The 17,100-nt window shown below is 33.5% G+C and overlaps 1 protein-coding gene across 6 annotated transcripts in view; it reads left to right on the top strand.

Moving 5' to 3' along the window:
* The window catches only part of LOC138694719 (homeobox protein Hox-D9-like), a 738,702-nt gene that overhangs the window by 152,187 nt on the left and 569,415 nt on the right, over positions 1-17,100 (top strand). For all 6 annotated transcript variants that reach the window (XR_011331001.1, XM_069818709.1, XM_069818708.1 and 3 more), the window contains exon 2: positions 6,118-6,198. The gene's annotated coding sequence lies outside the window, so the exon portion shown is untranslated. The remainder of the gene's footprint in view (positions 1-6,117; positions 6,199-17,100) is intronic.

Here is a 17,100-nt window from a genome sequence, read left to right as displayed (position 1 = left end):
GTCTTCAATCAGTTGCGTAATTATATATTATACTTTATTTTTCAGTAAAAAGTACTTCTAAGATTTCTCTTGCTTTGTTTTCGTAATAGTTAGCTTTAATTTTAATTTTAAGCACAAAAATTTTGAAATTACCGATTAAGGGTCTAAGTTGCAAATACCGCGTTGGTAGTTCAGTTCGCAGAGCACTGCCTTAAGATGACTATGGATCCTGGTTCGAATCCCGATGATGGCGAAGTCTTATGGTGTGCAAAGGCAAGTTTTTGAGGATTTTTCCTTGGGTTCTCCTATTTTCTTCCACCCCAAACCATTCTCAACCGGTGCGGCATGATGTAGAGTTGCGACTGGTGTACAGATGGCACTAGTCTAAGGAGGCGTAGTATGCTTTCCAGTGAGGGTGAAAGAGAACTCTAGTGTTACTTCCTCGAACCCTTAAGTTCACATTGATGAATCGATAGATGTTACCATAACTGACTCATGTTATCTACAAAGGAAGCAGCCATTCAGACTCAATAGGCCTGATTATTCGCACATAAAACGACTTGTAAGGCACAATAATCCAGTAAAATGCTGTGGTGCTTACCTTAGAGCCCCTCCTTCTTAAAAAAAAAGGAAAAGAGTCTGAAAATAATTTATTTTATAAAAAGGTTTTAGAGACATGCTGTGCACACGAATTACAAATTAACTTCCATTTTTTAAACAGAATTCCATTGAATTTTAGTAAAACTGATTAAGCTTCCTACGTGTGCCTTTCCCGGTTGAATTAAATACGAAATAGACATATAGAGACTGAACAAAAGTCATCCAGTACTTTAGAAAAATTGCTACAGTACGAAGATATCCTTCCGTCTAAGGGCAGAATACGAAAATGACTTCTTCGAAATCAAGGATGCTGAAAACTCGTATTTCTGTAAAAACTACTAAATCGATATTTTTCCGGAATTAAAACACTTTCTCTATACAAAGAGAAAATATAGCCTGATGTATTCTAGACAAAATTGATTCACCACCACCACCACCACCACCACCACCACCACCACCACCACCACCACCACAAACTAGGTCTTTATAGCCCTGTTTCGGTCCCATCATCATATCGAATCACTGAATAAAGACCAAGAAATTGAAACTTTCAATATACATAAGCATTCATGCAGACTGTACAAGAAACCTATAAAAAATTGAAACAATAAAATATATAAATAATGAAGAGACTCGAAAACGAAACAAAATCTCAGCCTCTTCATCTTCATTTTTAATACTTTTGTTTTTAGAACGGTGGGATATATAATAAGTTGTCTAGAATTGTGAGTGTGTTTGTGTGTGTGTGTGTGTGTGTGTGTGTGTGTGTGTGTGTGTGTGTGTGTGTGTGTGTGTGTGTGTGTACGTGGGTTGGGTGGAAGAATGATCTCAGCATACAAATGATCGAAAATTACACACATAAAAGAAGCAATCTCATTGGACCAGCCAGGGGAAGGAACCTGTCTGACACGTTTTAGAGTTGTAGATAGAACTGCCTACCAATTGTATCCATTATGGTCGATGTGAATGGTAAAACGTACTAAGTCCATTTATACGTTTAAGCGTTACGTTTGGAGTAGCGTTTAAACAAGTGATGATGATGTGGCAATTAACTTTTATAATCGTATATTCCCTTAATTTTATAACCACACTAAAGACAATTAAATTGACTGCTTTATTAATATTATTTTGTCTTATAAAGAACTTTGCTTGGTGGTTTAGTGTTCCGTATTATTAGTAAAACTTGATGCTTTTCCGTATATTGAAGAAAGCACTACTCACTTTCACATTATTATTATTATTATTATTATTATTATTATTATTATTATTATTATTATTATTATTATTATTAATCTCCAAGGATTTTAGACACATTGTATAATAGGCCTATCAATATCAGTAAATTCATTCTAATCTTATGTTAAATTTTACGTGAAGTAGACCGATCTACGAGTAGTACTTCAGACAACAGACAATAATTACACAAGGGTTATTTTCCCAGGTCCTTTGGAAAGAAACTTATTTTCACTCCCATGTCTAGATTCGAATCTCAGTTTGCTAGAATTGTAGCCTGGCATACTAAGTACATTACTACTAATCAACAAAATAAATCGTTTCTTCATGAATCAGAGTTAGAGGGTGATTGAGGATCTATAGTAGGTCTAAATATTTTAAGAGATTGTAGTATGGACTATTCTGAACAAAAACCTTCATATCAATGTGTGTCCAATTTTCAATAGGGATGGAGATACAACTGTTTGAATGTTGCGTGTAAAAGGACTTAAAATGATAGGAACAATAAATTACCTACGAAGGAATAGTACGTGTCGCTTTTCTCAGATCGTCTGAGGGCAACGCTGCTTATAATGGTTATAGAGAAACAGCTGCTTGTAGTTCCCTTGGCTATAAGGACAGACATGCTCTTCCAGCATGACGGAGCCCCTGTATATTTCAAGCGTCAGGTGTCATAGCATCTAAATCTCAGATTCACAGAACGATGAATCAATCAATTATATTGGCCACCAAGATCCCGAGATCTTTACGACTGTCCATTTATATTGGTCGCTCGTATTATGAATACTGTAATGCTGATCTCGTAAAAAAATGATGACCTCAGAAAAATAACACTTGACGTCCTCAGCAGAGCGGAAAAATGCATTGAACTGTTGCAATGCACTAATAACATGAAAATACGCAAATGATGTAATCATTAAATAATTTGTCTTTCTTTTTTGCAACTTGTAGACCATAAGGATTGTTACACATAACATTCAAACTGCTTTTATATCCACACCCATTGAAAATTGGACGCATGTTTGTATGAACTTTCTGACACAGAATTGTTGTAGTAAAACAATTCTGTGTCAGAAAGTTCATACAAACATGCCTATATTTCTCCTGAATCACCTTGTATTAATAAAAAAATGATTTCTACATTAACTGCGAAAAAGTTGAGGCTTTTCGTCGTTAAGGGAGGTTCTAAAATTATTTAGGCTGTATTTCTCTGTTTTAATTTCACTTTATTCCATTATCATTATCAGATACAGTATATTATGGTATTGTCTCTTCACAACATCTATAGTTTAGAAGGAATACGAGGTAAAATATTGCTGTAATGGAGATGTATTGCTGCGGTTAAAACACTTTTGAAACTTAACAACATGTAGAATATCACCAAGGAACTTAAAATAACATTTTTAACTAGTTACAATATTTCAGTACATCTCTTACGTTTCTCTACAGTTATTACGGAAACTTTTCATGTTCTTTGTGGTTTAGATTTAGTTTTGTACAAGTACTTAAATTTTTCTCTTTTTATTTCATAATTTTTTATTGTGGCCATATTAATGCATTGTCTCTTCACATCGTCTATTTTTAAGAGAAGTATTAAGTAAAATATTACTCTAATGTATGCTGTAATGGTTAAAGCATATTTCAAGACAACTAGTGGAATATCTACAAGAAACTTAAAATACTTTTTTCGAGACAGACAAGGTGCAATCAATATATTTCCGAACTGCACTTGTATTTAGCCTATTGTACCGTAAACATACATGCGCGTGTGACTGAAGATCATTGCTTCCATGCCTCTTGAGTCAGTCTATCAAACAGCATTAGATTTTCTTTAAGACAAGCACTATTGCAATTTTTTCTGGAATCTCTCCTTTCTACGCCTTATGGATAGTCTTCTTCTCTGCCTTTTAAGTCATGCATTTAGTATAGACTCCAGGCGTTTTTCTGGTTCTAGATAACTTTGCTGTTTCCTGTGTTCTATGTGTCGCCTACATTCAAGGCAGTCCGGAAACCTATTGATTGTCGCCTGTACAGTTAAAATTCCATAATATAATGTCAATACACACTGTTACTTTGATGTAAATTTCCGGTAATAGCTCAGTGCTATAGCGAGAACTGTTATGTTGCAGACTAGGAATTGATACTGGTGTGTTGTTTGGAATGTTACTTGAATGTTGGCTCAGAGATTTTTCCCGGGGTTCTCCAATTTGTATAAAATTCCCAAATTTCAATTTGTCTAACATTTCCCCTCACTTCAAACCATTTAATTTCAATGTAAAGTATGACACAGTAGCATAAGGGCTTAGGTAATGCCAAAAGAAGATGGCCAGCTTACAGTTTCTCACGATCAAGCACTGGTGCTAGCCAGATTATACAGACAGTTGAATTAGTTTTTATACGGGATTGGTCTGTTTATTTCGGGTTACAGCTAGGGAACTGTGACTATATTTGTAGAATTAATATATCTGTAACAATTCTCTTCTCTACTCTCCTCACATCTCCATCTCCAATTTCATGTCCACCCCCATTTTCTCTCCTCCCTCTTTCCTCTTCAGTCTCTTCTTTCTCCCATCTCATCTTGATTCTCTTTCCCACTTTCTCTCTCCTCTTTGTCTTCACTTCACTTTTTCTTCACTTTCTCACCTTCACTTCTTTTCTTCAACTTCACTTACTTTTCTTCTTCTTCTTCACACCTTTCCTTTTTCTTCGCTTCTTTTTCTCTCCTCCTTCACTCCTTTCATTTCTTTCTTCACTACTTTTATTCTTTACTTTCATGTTTTCACTTTTGTATTTTTCTTCTTTTCCTCTTCTTCATGTTTTCCTCTTCACTTTCTCCTTCATTTTTCCTTCTTCGCTTTTTCTTCTTCTTCTTCTTTACTTTCCTTTTTCTTCATTTCTTCTCTTCTCTCCTCTTCTTCTTCGTCTTCTTTTTAGGCCTAGTCTTTAAATATTTTTGTGTGTTTTACTTTGTTCATAGTTTAATTTTCTTTCATTATTGTAGTTGTATTTCTGGTGGTGTGGAAGAGAAGGCCTGATGGCCTTAATTACACAAGAATAAATAAATAAATAATAAATAAATAAATAAATAAATAAATAAATAAATGACTAAGTAAATAAGTAAATAAATAAATAGCCCAAATAAATGAAATCAAAGAAACAAATAAAATCAAATATATAAATATATACATAAATAAATAATCACGTACTTCCTTTTCTTTTCATTCACATTTGTTTACTGTTTTTCTTCTTCTCCCTTTCTTTCTTTCTTTCTTTCTTTCTTTCTTTCTTTCTTTCTTTCTTTCTTTCTTTCTTTCTCTGTTATTTTATTTTTCTCATACATTACCTTATCTCACTTTACTCCATCTCTTGTCTCCTAGGATTCAATAACATACAAAATAGACGGATTCTATCCGTCCCGTCTGTATATGAATAAATATAAAGGCATGTGCACGGATGTGTGGAATAGGATGTAGATAATAGATGCGTCCAGAGGTAATTATAAAGATGACTTAATCTCTACTTTAGAATTATACTGTACGGCCCAGAAAAGAAAGAAAGAGGCATTTTTAGACGCAATCAAATCGAGAGGTCTAAATTCTGGAGAAAAAAAAAGAGCAACGAATATACTGTAGATAAGTCTTACTTAAATTTAGCATTAAATATTGCTTTGCGTCCTTTCCATTTGAGTTACAGCACTATTTTGATCGCCAGCTTTGTAGCTATGATCAGTTAGTTTTTCCTCGTTAAATGAAATTTTACATCAGAATAATTAGAATGTGAAAGATGATGTTACGAGAATGTGTGAGTAATGATGCAACAGTGTAAGATAAAATTATATACTTGGACAAAATAAAATGAAAATACCAAAAAAATATAAAGTAAAAAAACCTAATATTTAGTGAGGAATCATTGCATGAATTACGGCCCATTACTCAAGTATTAAACTTCAGTGAAATAGTAATTATTATTGCCTGTAAGATTTTAAAAGTTGCTATGACTTAGTAACTACCCATTTTTTTATCGTCATCTTTCTTGTTGTGTTAATATTATGAAATATTATGAGGATTGGAATATGAAAATATTAGCTAATTCCGTTCCATTTAAGTAACATGAAATAACACTTCACTTATTTTTTGTTTCTTCGCCTTGTAATAACTTTAATTCCTATCTCCTTTTGAAACTAAATGAAGAGTACATAAATAGGCTACAATCATGTTAACAAAATTAAAATTAAATATACATTATAAATGTAATTTTAGCAAACGTTCTTGGAGGTTAATGTAACTTTTATCTGCTTTGTTACAGGAGAGACTTGGCTGCATTTTTATTACTTCGACCTTGAATTTCAACCAAACGGACCACTGAGGGGAGCCTGAAGACGAGGTGGTAAGTAACATTGCTCACTTGCACTGATGATTTTCTAGTATCATATTATCACGAAGCATTTAAGATGTAATAATTATTAATAATTATTTGTAAACAAATTCGGAATGACAACGTTTAATGAGATTGATATACAATGGCCTTCGGAATAAATGTCCAGAAAGATAAATGGGAGTACCACGTAGTGAGACAAGTGGCCTATAGACTTGGAGCTCACAAAGGCTTCTTCGCAGTTCCAAATCCTCGTGCAAGGACGCGTGCTCACGTAGCCTAAATTTAGTAGTTCCCCTTGCTCATATAATAATAATAATAATAATAATAGTAATAATAATAATAATAATAATATAATCGTCATCGTCGTTATCGTCATCATCATCATCATCATTTGGGAAGGCAAAAAATGTGAAACGTTCTTGCGAGAAATTTCAGGGCTGATGGAATAGTTATGTGAACTCCAAAGCGTGTTGGTCACTTGCCACACTCCTGACTACGCTGTTTTTCTGGAGAAACTTACTTAACATTAAAGATATAAAATTCCAAAAGAGGACGTTACCATCACATAAAATGACCCATGTTATGAAAATGGCACTTTTTCGCCATACGTTTCACGTTTCGTAAATAATTACATTTAGTGTATTATAATTTATAATAATAGCGTTATTATAACAAGCAAACATATTAAGGACATTGAATGTGAACTAAATAGAGTAATTCTTGCATGAGTTTCTGGTTTAGAGTAAATAAACTGCCTCTCAATTAATCACTAATTCATTCACTTAGTAAATCGCTCACTTCTTTACAGTCAGTAAATCTCTCAATCGTTTTCAGTCAGAAAATCGCTCAATCGTTTTCGATCAGAAAATCGCTCAATCGTTCCTTCAGTCAGTAAATCGCTCAATCGTTCCCTCAGTCAGCAAATCGCTCAATCGTTTCCCCAGTCAGAAAATCACTCAATCGTTCCGTCAGTCAGTAAATCTCGCAATCGTTTTCGGTCAGAAAATCGCTCAATCGTTCCCTCAGTCAGCAAATCGCTCAATCGTTTCCCCAGTCAGAAAATCACTCAATCGTTCCGTCAGTCAGTAAATCTCGCAATCGTTTTCGGTCAGAAAATCGCTCAATCGTTCCCTCAGTCAGTAAATCGCTCAATCGTTCCCTCAGTCAGCAAATCGCTCAATCGTTTCCCCAGTCAGAAAATCACTCAATCGTTCCGTCAGTCAGTAAATCTCGCAATCGTTTTCGGTCAGAAAATCGCTCAATCGTTCCCTCAGTCAGTAAATCGCTCAATCATTCCCTCAGTCTGCAAATCGCTCAATCGTTTCCCCAGTCAGAAATCACTCATTCGTTCACTCAATCAGTAAATCGATCAATTATCCACTCTGTTAGTAAATCTTTCAATCATTCACTAAGGCAAAATGGATAGATCTTCTCTCAATCAGTAAATCGCGCAATCATTCACTAAGTCAATAAACTGCTAATTGTTCACTGAGCCAGTAAATCGCTCAATCATTAACCAAGTCAGTAAGTCACTCAATCGTTCACTTAATCAGTAAATCGGTCATTGAGTCAACATAAAATCGCGCAATCATTCACTCAACCAGTAAATTGCTCATTTATTCAAACAGAAAATCTCTTATTCATTCATTTAATCAGTAAATCGTTCATTCATTCATTCGTTCGTTCGTTCATTCATTCGTTCATTCATTCACTCTATTAATGAGTCAATCATTCATTCACTCAATCAGTCGCTCATTCAATTATTCACTTAATTAATCAGTAGCTCATTCATTCACTCACTCGGTAAATCGCTCATTGATTCACTTAATCAGTTAATCGCTTATATATTCACTCAATCTTCCACTCATTCACTCAATCAATTAGTCGCTGATTCAGGTACTCAATTAAATAGTCGTTGATTCATTGACTTAATCAGTCATTCATTATTACTCACTCATTCTCTTATTCAGTCATTCATTTATCACTAAGCCATCCGTTCGTTTTTGAGTAACTTCATCCATCTCTATCTTTAGTCACGCGTTCATTCTGCAACAATTTAAATCATTCATTCATCCAATGTTAAAGTAATAATCCTTTGAGATTTTACACGCTCTTTTTTGGCGTATCTACTGTATAACCAACATTCACGTAATGTAAGATTTTGTGCTATTATTTAAAATGCTATTCAGGAAGTCTTATGTAGCTTTAAGTCGTTTTATTCTATTTGTTGATAAATCTTAAGGTGTTAAACAAGCACTTGAGTTGATGGCTCTGAGGGTAGTTGGAGTGTTATATTCGCACTTACGGTTGATAGATTGTAGTGGTTAGGAATTGAATCCCTTTTCTGTTATCGTGTGTGTATCTAGATGGCCAACCCTTGCACCCTTGGTTGAGCTGTTATGGATTTTCTAGGGGCGAACCGACGCCACTGTTGTGACGTCACGGGCGCCTCTGGAAACATTGATCGGCGCCGGCGTCGTCATTCTCTTCCTGCAGAGGCGTCTCCCTGGTCTGGTAAATGTTGATCTATTCCAAGCAGCCATCTTGATTCTACCACCCTGCCAACATTTTTTCCCCTTCCCGGACCACGATAATTTCCGAACTAGTCAGAGGAAATGAGTTCAAATTAATAGGGTAGAAGCTGAATCCATATATAGATTTTTTCGTCTCCGTTCTTAAATTGTGTCTGTTTCCTGACAACGTCTAGAAAATATTGAAACTTCTATATATACGTTCTGAATGTGGGTAAATAAATTAAAGCAACGCACTGCAATAGAACTATAGTAAGTTTTTAATACGGTAACTTTAAAGATGTGAACAAATATGTGCTATCTGAAATAAACTATAATAAACAATGATCCTCAATGATCCTCTAGGTTGCAATGCACCTGAAGTCGACTGGAAAATTTCCCGTTGTTTAAAAATATTAGACTTAGAATATGACATTGAAACTTTAAAAACATTTTAGAAAGAAGGTAAAATATTTTTCAGCATAATCTTCCTGTCTTTACCTATGTGTCTGTGACTCGGACTTAAACGAAACGTGAACAATCTAAATTAAAGATATCACAAAAAAAGGTTTTGAGGAAATAAAATTGAACCACTTGAAGATGATATTAGTCTAGAATGCAGAATCATAAAAGATGAAATTCACAATTTCCTCTATATAAAATCCTCATGTAATTGCAAAAAAAATTAAAAGAAAGACAATTTAAATTGATAGGTCATGTGTTGAGAGCTCCATCAGAATAGAAAATTAGGAAAGTCACAGAAAGAAAATCGTCGGGAAGAAGTCCGTTGGAAAGACCACTTAGGCTTGTTATATATTTCGACTAGGAATAATTTTGCAAACAATAAGCTTAATTAATTATAGAAATGTTGTTCGGATAGAATAATCTGGTTCATATTGTTTGTTCTACAAAGAGAAACTTTCAAGGCTTGTAGTAGTAGTAGTAATAATAATAATAATAATAATAATAATAATAATAATAATAATAATAATAATAATAATAATAATAAAGATGATGATAATATTAATAATGATATTAATAATGTTAATAATAATGATGATAATAATAACGCTAGCAATGACAATAATAATGACAATAATACATAATTATCGAATTAAAATGATATTTCAAAATGATTTTCACTTTAATTCGATGAATTTCGTTCCTCACTTCATATTATGCATAGTCCTATAGGCTACAAAAGTAAGTATTTGGTTGTATGAATTAAAGTTGGAAGATGAGACAAAAACAAGCAGGCCTATTGATATGGAACAAAAATGTGTTTCTTCCAAATTAAATTTTGTCGTAGATGAAAAATGATCGGAAAATTTTGCGCCAAGCCCTCTGATTCGGTAACACACTCTTACATCTGTGACTCGGATCTTCGATCTCTACTTCTATTTCATATGAAGCCATATTAAATATTTTATCGATCTCAGCTGAATTAAAATCCCAGACCTCAAATCCAGTATTAATAATATAATATTTTAAAATAAGAAAACAGTGGTGCATTGTGATTGATGGGTTTCTCTTCGGGCTTACTCTATTTATTTAAATGGGTTTAAAGATGCTGGACATTCCAAAGAAAGCAGTTGTGGTTTACTGCCTCAAAGAATTTTGACTTTCCACTGTTTACATTTAAAAATTTCGATTTCGTAAGTATCATTGATGGATTATTCTTCAAAATATATCTACTTTTTGTCTTTTTACTTTGTTCTGTATGTTTTTTTTTACTATCCAATTTAATAAACCCTATTTCACCCTGAGGTATATTAGGGTTATAGTTGGTATCAAAATACATAGCCTATTTTATAAGCAATAAACAATAATAAAATTATAATACAAAATTGTGGTCAAGGTTACAATTCACATGAATTATGTACAAGAATGCACCTTAAGAAAGAATGGGTCGTTTCATAAAGCCTCAAGGCATGTCTCTATATTTATATCTAATGGTTCTGTATGTTTGAGAATATTAGATAAGGTAAGAATCATACATACAGTCCGAATGGAAGAAATAAATTTGCCATTTCTTGGGAATTGAATCGTACTGTGCTGCTATTTTGAATGTAAGAGCCATAGTTGTCAATAAGATTATTTTTTGTATTTTTTCATAATTGTTTATTTTATTATGCAAATATGGCTTTCAGGTAAAGCTCTCTGTGAAGCAGATTTGAATTATTTCAAGGGAAAAATAGTTCCAGGACCATTCAATTGGGACGGTGTTGGGTGTAGTTCCTGGGTAGCTCAGTCGGCAGAGCATTCGTGCGCTAAGCGAAGAGTCCCGGGATCGATACCCGGCCCCGGAACAAATTTTTCCTTGAAATTATTCAAATTATTCATGTTTCTTTTATTGTTATTTTCCTACGTCTTCTCTCTTACTCCAAGTTCCAAGCTTGTTGCGTCAATACAATGTGCAAATGTCTCAAATTTGGACAATCTTAGCACCTCTTACTTGTGAGTGTTTAGTCCCTTACTCTTCTAAGAATATTTTTCTGGTCTCATACAGTTAAAATATCTCTTCTAGTCTAATTCCCGTAAAACATGTTCCCTTCTTACTGCTTCAGTTATCAATTATCTTCTCGTAAGTGAGACATAGTGTATAGACATGATTAAATATCTGAATAAACGATGCGATGAAAGACTGGACCAAAATTTATAAAACAGCCAACCCTATAATCCAAAACACAGATGTCAACAAATAATTCTTTGCAGTTTACCAAGCCATTATCGACAGTTCAAAAGATATGTTAATTTATGGAGGAATACACTCCTTACACAAAATAATAAAACGTATATATCTGAACTGCGACCGAGCACGAGCGCTGCTCATTCGGTCTCAAATTTTGTTAATACTACTGTATCTTCTTTTTATATTGCTTGTATTATTTTATTTCTATTTCTCTTGTTTGTTTTGTAATTATATTCTTTATTATGTATATTTATTCTTTATTCTGTATATTTAAATTTAAATTTAAACTTATTAATTAGGTTATTTTATGTATTATTATTAATTTTAATTATTGTGTTAAATTGTATTGTGTATTCTTATTTTATTGTGTATATAATTGTATTGTGTATTGTATAATTGTATTTGTATATTATGGAAATATAATAATAATGATAATAATAATAACAATAATAATAATGATTTATTTTAGCTGGCAGAGTTAAGGCCGTAAGGCCTTCTCTTCCACTCAACCAGCAAAAAGTATACATAGCCTACATATGTATGAACTCACAAAGAATTCAACAATTTGATTTAGATAAGAGTTACATTATATAAGAGATTATTTACGAAATATCAATAGACAGAACTAAAACGATGGAATTCTTAAGAGAAAATACAGTGAGAATAATAATCGTTAGGATATTCACAAATTCGATGATTTTGCTTGAATACGACTTTGTTTCATTGCTTTGTATTCTGTTATTTTTATCATTAGAGATACGGTTTCTTATTATTTAATATTCTCATTGTATTTGATTTTAGGTTTAATAACGATATGATTAAGTTTTTTTTGTAAATAACATAAATATAGAAGATTAACTTACGACTCTAGTTACTTATTCACTTGCAAATAGATAACACAACACTCGAAAGAAGGTAGTATGTGTGCGATTTGACATGTGCAGCATCTAGCGGAGACTTACTGAACTTCGTGTTACGCTAAACATATTGGGTTTCCTCATCAAGATTTGTGTCTGTAATAATGACATGCATACGTAACGTTAGTAAAAAATAACGTTTAGAAATATTTAAAGCATTAAAATATTTAGATGTGACGATCTTACGAAAACGATATAATTATTATATGAAAACCTTTCAATGTCTATAGGTGTCCAGATTATGGGAACGTTAACAATGCACTAAAACCAAACATTACACAAAAATTTCCTAGATTAAGATTAGTTCTATAGGATATTGGCTCTTTTCACACTTTTATATGGAAGTTAAATTTGAGCACATATAAGTTACAGCAAAGCATGAACAGGATACATTTAGTAAGGATGAGCAGGGTCCATCTATGCTTATCTACTTAACAAATATTAAATATTAAAATACTTGTCACATTTTAAGTAGATAAGCATAGACGGACCGTGCTCATTCCTATTCAATGTATTAGCTTATCGGTAACCATCATGTCTCTTGAAGGATACATTTAGTTTTTTTTTTCTACAGTAAAAACCCTATTTTATATCAGCAGGCTTATAGTAGGGTTAAAGTTTATAACTAAGGAGGCCTACAATACTGTCATTTACAATTTTCTGTTTATGTGGTGAATAAGATGAATATAGGCATACAATTTTGACAATAGATTCTAGTAATAGTAATATGCGTTACAAGAGCGGTATGTTGAAGTTTTCATGTTCGAGGAAAAGTTTGAAAAATGTAGTTGAGCTTTTTTAATTTCCGAGAATTGAAAGAAAACATACCGCTCGTGTATCGTACATTATTTTGTGCGAAGATCGTTTATTACATACCTGAAAGAGGAATTTCTAATTAGTTGCAATGAAATCTCCATCTTGGTTTCTGTTCAATGACGGCAAATATTCAAAACAAAAATATCTATCTTCAACATTGTTGCTTTAAAATGTTTTCCGTATTTACTATACTCCAGCAGGCCGTGATATACGTCTGTCTTTTTTTCCCCCAGTCTATGATGAGTCTGGAATCTTGTTGATTTTTTCACGGCTTCCTTAATGTTACTTGCATCACGAATGCAGTAACTTTAGTGGAGTTGTAGAGTTTACTTAATTTTTTGCCAATATTTAAAAACAGTAATTAACAGTGCAATTTAGGTGAAATTGCAGTGGTAAGTTTCCAATTTATAATTATTACTATTTTGAATGTCTCTAAAAATAATATGTTAAAAGCCTAAAGCTGTAAAATCAATATGTCACTTAAGCGGTAAGAAGAGGGAAATTGTTATATGTGTTAGGTTGGGAATACTGAATGTGGAATTTTAGAATTTCCGCGGATTGGTTTTGTGCGGAAACCAAGCAAATACGCACGATCTCGCACAAAAGTATTGTACAATAGCTTATTTAACTCGTATTACATGATGTAATTAGTTTAAAATTAATTTCTTATACAATTGACCGTAGGATATACATGGGTCTCCAAACGCGTATAGAACCAGGAGATATTGCACGTCAAGCATGCTCTGCTAAGGTCAATAACTTTCCATATAAAATAGGAAAAAAGACCTTAAAGAATATGCGCTGCGGATTGCTTACGCCAGGGGTTACCTCGTACGAGTTACACTTGGACATATTGTGTACATTATTGGATCAGAAACGAAGAAATTTTAAAAGAATTACCAATAGTTCTACAGAACACAAAATTCAAAAGTACAAAAACAACTGGCTCCAATACGTTTCAGAAATGGAAAATACAGGATCTCTCCCCTAACAAAGTGTAACCTACAAGGATTCGAAGAGTTTGGATAATAATTGAAATTTAGATTCCTAATAAAGTAACGTAACGGTGAGGAAGATATTACTCCAGCAGAACGAAAAGTGAACATTCATTAGCAAGTGTTTAATTTGATTGCTCGTTTCTCCTGAACAGAGCGTTTAACTACAGTCTGGCGATAGGACTGACACCTAACACATTAAACCTTCCATTGATGGAATGATAAGGGCAAAGGATAAACATGGTATTTTGTCATCATACGCTCCAGGTTTAAAAGCTAATTTGCTTCTGTTGTGCCATGTTAACATCGCTCTGTCTGATAGTGAAACAGATGACTTGAAGGATGACAGAATGTGTGTCTATAAACCTAAAATCCCAGTAGTTCCTATAGCAACGCTATTATCTTGGTTTTATCGAGAGGTTGATGAGCATATGGTATACTGCCAGGTGGACAAGCTTGTGCGGTTAGTTTTAAATGATGTTCCCATGCAACATAACGTTTATGAGAGGGAGGGAACTTGATGGTTTTGTTGCTTAGTTGCAACTCCTGTGTTAAAAGAGTCCATAAAAAGTATATTATGCCTGTTAGACCGATGGAAGCATGTGATCGTCGCAAAATAGTTGGAAAGGGATTCTCTTGTGTTTAGAAGTGTCTGTTTTTATTTTATTTTCTATCCATCCTTTCTTTCATTTCTTTACAAACGTTTTGATGTAAAGCTGTGATTGGCTGTTATCTAAAGTCGACATCAAAATTAACTAAAGGTAAGACGTGGAAAAACCATCACCATTGTCTTTAACTTTATTAACGTAATGTGTGTTACTGCAAATGAAATGAATGAATGGAATAAATGAGTGAATGAATAAATAAAATGAATGAATAAAATAAATGAACGAATGAATAAAATGAATGAACAAATGATTAAAATGAATGAATGAATGAATGAATGAATGAATGAATGAATGAATGAATGAAATACATGGAATAGATGATATAAATGAAATGGATAATATAAATGGAATGGATAAAAAAAAAATAATGAGTGAGTGAACGAACGAAGAAACAAACCAACGGAAGAAGAAACATTTAAAAGGTACGCGTAACCCGTCCTTGCAAGTCAAATTGGGGCTGAGAGAAAGTGTCTCTTAGAAGCCCATGCCTGTTGGCCACTTGCCTCACTCCGTATGAAGGAACATAAGAGGGTTTTGAAGGGGAGAACTGAAAAATGGACGTTAACTAGTAACTACGACAAATTATCAATGCTTCGTCAGCATTATAAAAATATTCACTGTTATTATCTTTATCTCATTAACATTATCATTTTGTCCTCGGTGGTGTAGTGGATACCAAACTAGCTGTTTGATTTGAGGTTCAACGGTTTTATTCAGGTCGAAGACGATGGATTTTAAAAGGATTAAATCCTTACCGCAGCTTCTCTGGAAGCCTAGCTACAGGTCTCATGTTACATATTTATGGCACGTAAAAGAACCCTTCCTCCTATAGATATCTAGGCCTAAGTTGTCGTCCATGCTAAATTTCGGCGCTGAATCAGTTCTGCATTTGAAAGAGTCGTTAAAAAGTAACAGTACTGCAATGGTTATCTTTATCCTTACGATGATCAATTATTTTAATCATAGTTTTGTTACTCGCTTTTCATCGCCACAACCATTATCGTTGTTGTTATTGTTATTATTATTATTATTATTATTATTATTATTATCATCATCATAATCATCATTATCATAATCTCGTTGTTTAATAATTAACCATCTGTATCTACTTCATCTTCACTTTATCATGAGCACACGATTGTTTATGACTTGAACTTTTTTTATTTAATCTTATAATGTAACCCACGATTTACTCCGTGGTTATACCACAGTCTAGTATATACAGTCACGAAGCTCAATACGTAGTAAATATGTATCCGTTGATAGTTGCTAACCACTAGAATCGCTAATATCGACTCATTACAGACAATGCAAAATAATACCGACACAGTCTATTGTTCCTGGCACCCTCACAACTCAAGCTTCGTGGGATACTTAATGTGTTGACCCTGATTAAATTAAGAAACACACTGTTAGAGCAGTTGAGTTATTGTCTTCTAGCCTATATCTGGTTTATGAATGTAACTGTCCTTGAGTGTGAGGTGACTCCATCAACAGCCGTCTGGTTGTCTTCTTCACATAGGCATTGTGAAGGTTGTGTTTTGTCTATTCTCAGTACGTACTGCAGGAATTTACCGTGGTTATTAGGAACTATGCCATGATAACGTTTGGAAGTGTGTTGGATTGTTGTCTGAAGTAAATTATTGGGAAGAAGAGTTTTTGAGTACGAGAGGATGTAGGGCAACTGTATATTCTATTGTTGATTCCAGAGGTGTCTATACTAGTCGGAGATGTTTCATTTACAGAGTAATGAGAAAAACCTATCATATTCTATTTTATTGTGTTTTCTGGAATTAATTATTGATAGAAAATCTTCCGCTTCGCTTTCATACTGTCCAGTGTATCCTCGGATCCAATTAAATGTTATTTGGTTCTATGTAAGACGGGTGTGAGGAGTCTGTCCGATATGGATGACTCAGCGTCGCTGGATTCACTTGACGAGATTACTTTGAGAGCTGCCTGAGTTGATTGCTTGCTTATTATTTGGTATTATATTGTTTTGTATCCAGTTCATTGTTATCTGTATGCCTTGTATCTCAGCTTGAAAAACTCTATCCTACTTTGAGAATTTAGTCTTCTTGACATTGAAAATATTCCAAAATCTATTTTGGAACTAATATTTCGTACTTTCTAATCATATTTTTATAACCTTGGCTTCTGTAACACTTCCGTTGAACTTAAAATGAATTTCCTTTGGCTATTTCAGGATTAAAACTTAATATAGGCTATGTTACATTCTCTGCACTAATAATTCAACATTAAAATGGGACACACTCAAGGACAGGACAAAGCGAATTCGATTATGCGCAATGT

The sequence above is a fragment of the Periplaneta americana genome, chromosome 2 (assembly GCF_040183065.1).
Source record: "Periplaneta americana isolate PAMFEO1 chromosome 2, P.americana_PAMFEO1_priV1, whole genome shotgun sequence".
Taxonomy (NCBI): domain Eukaryota; kingdom Metazoa; phylum Arthropoda; class Insecta; order Blattodea; family Blattidae; genus Periplaneta; species Periplaneta americana.
Note: the sequence above shows the minus strand (reverse complement) of the source record. Positions and strands in the feature narration are given on the sequence as shown.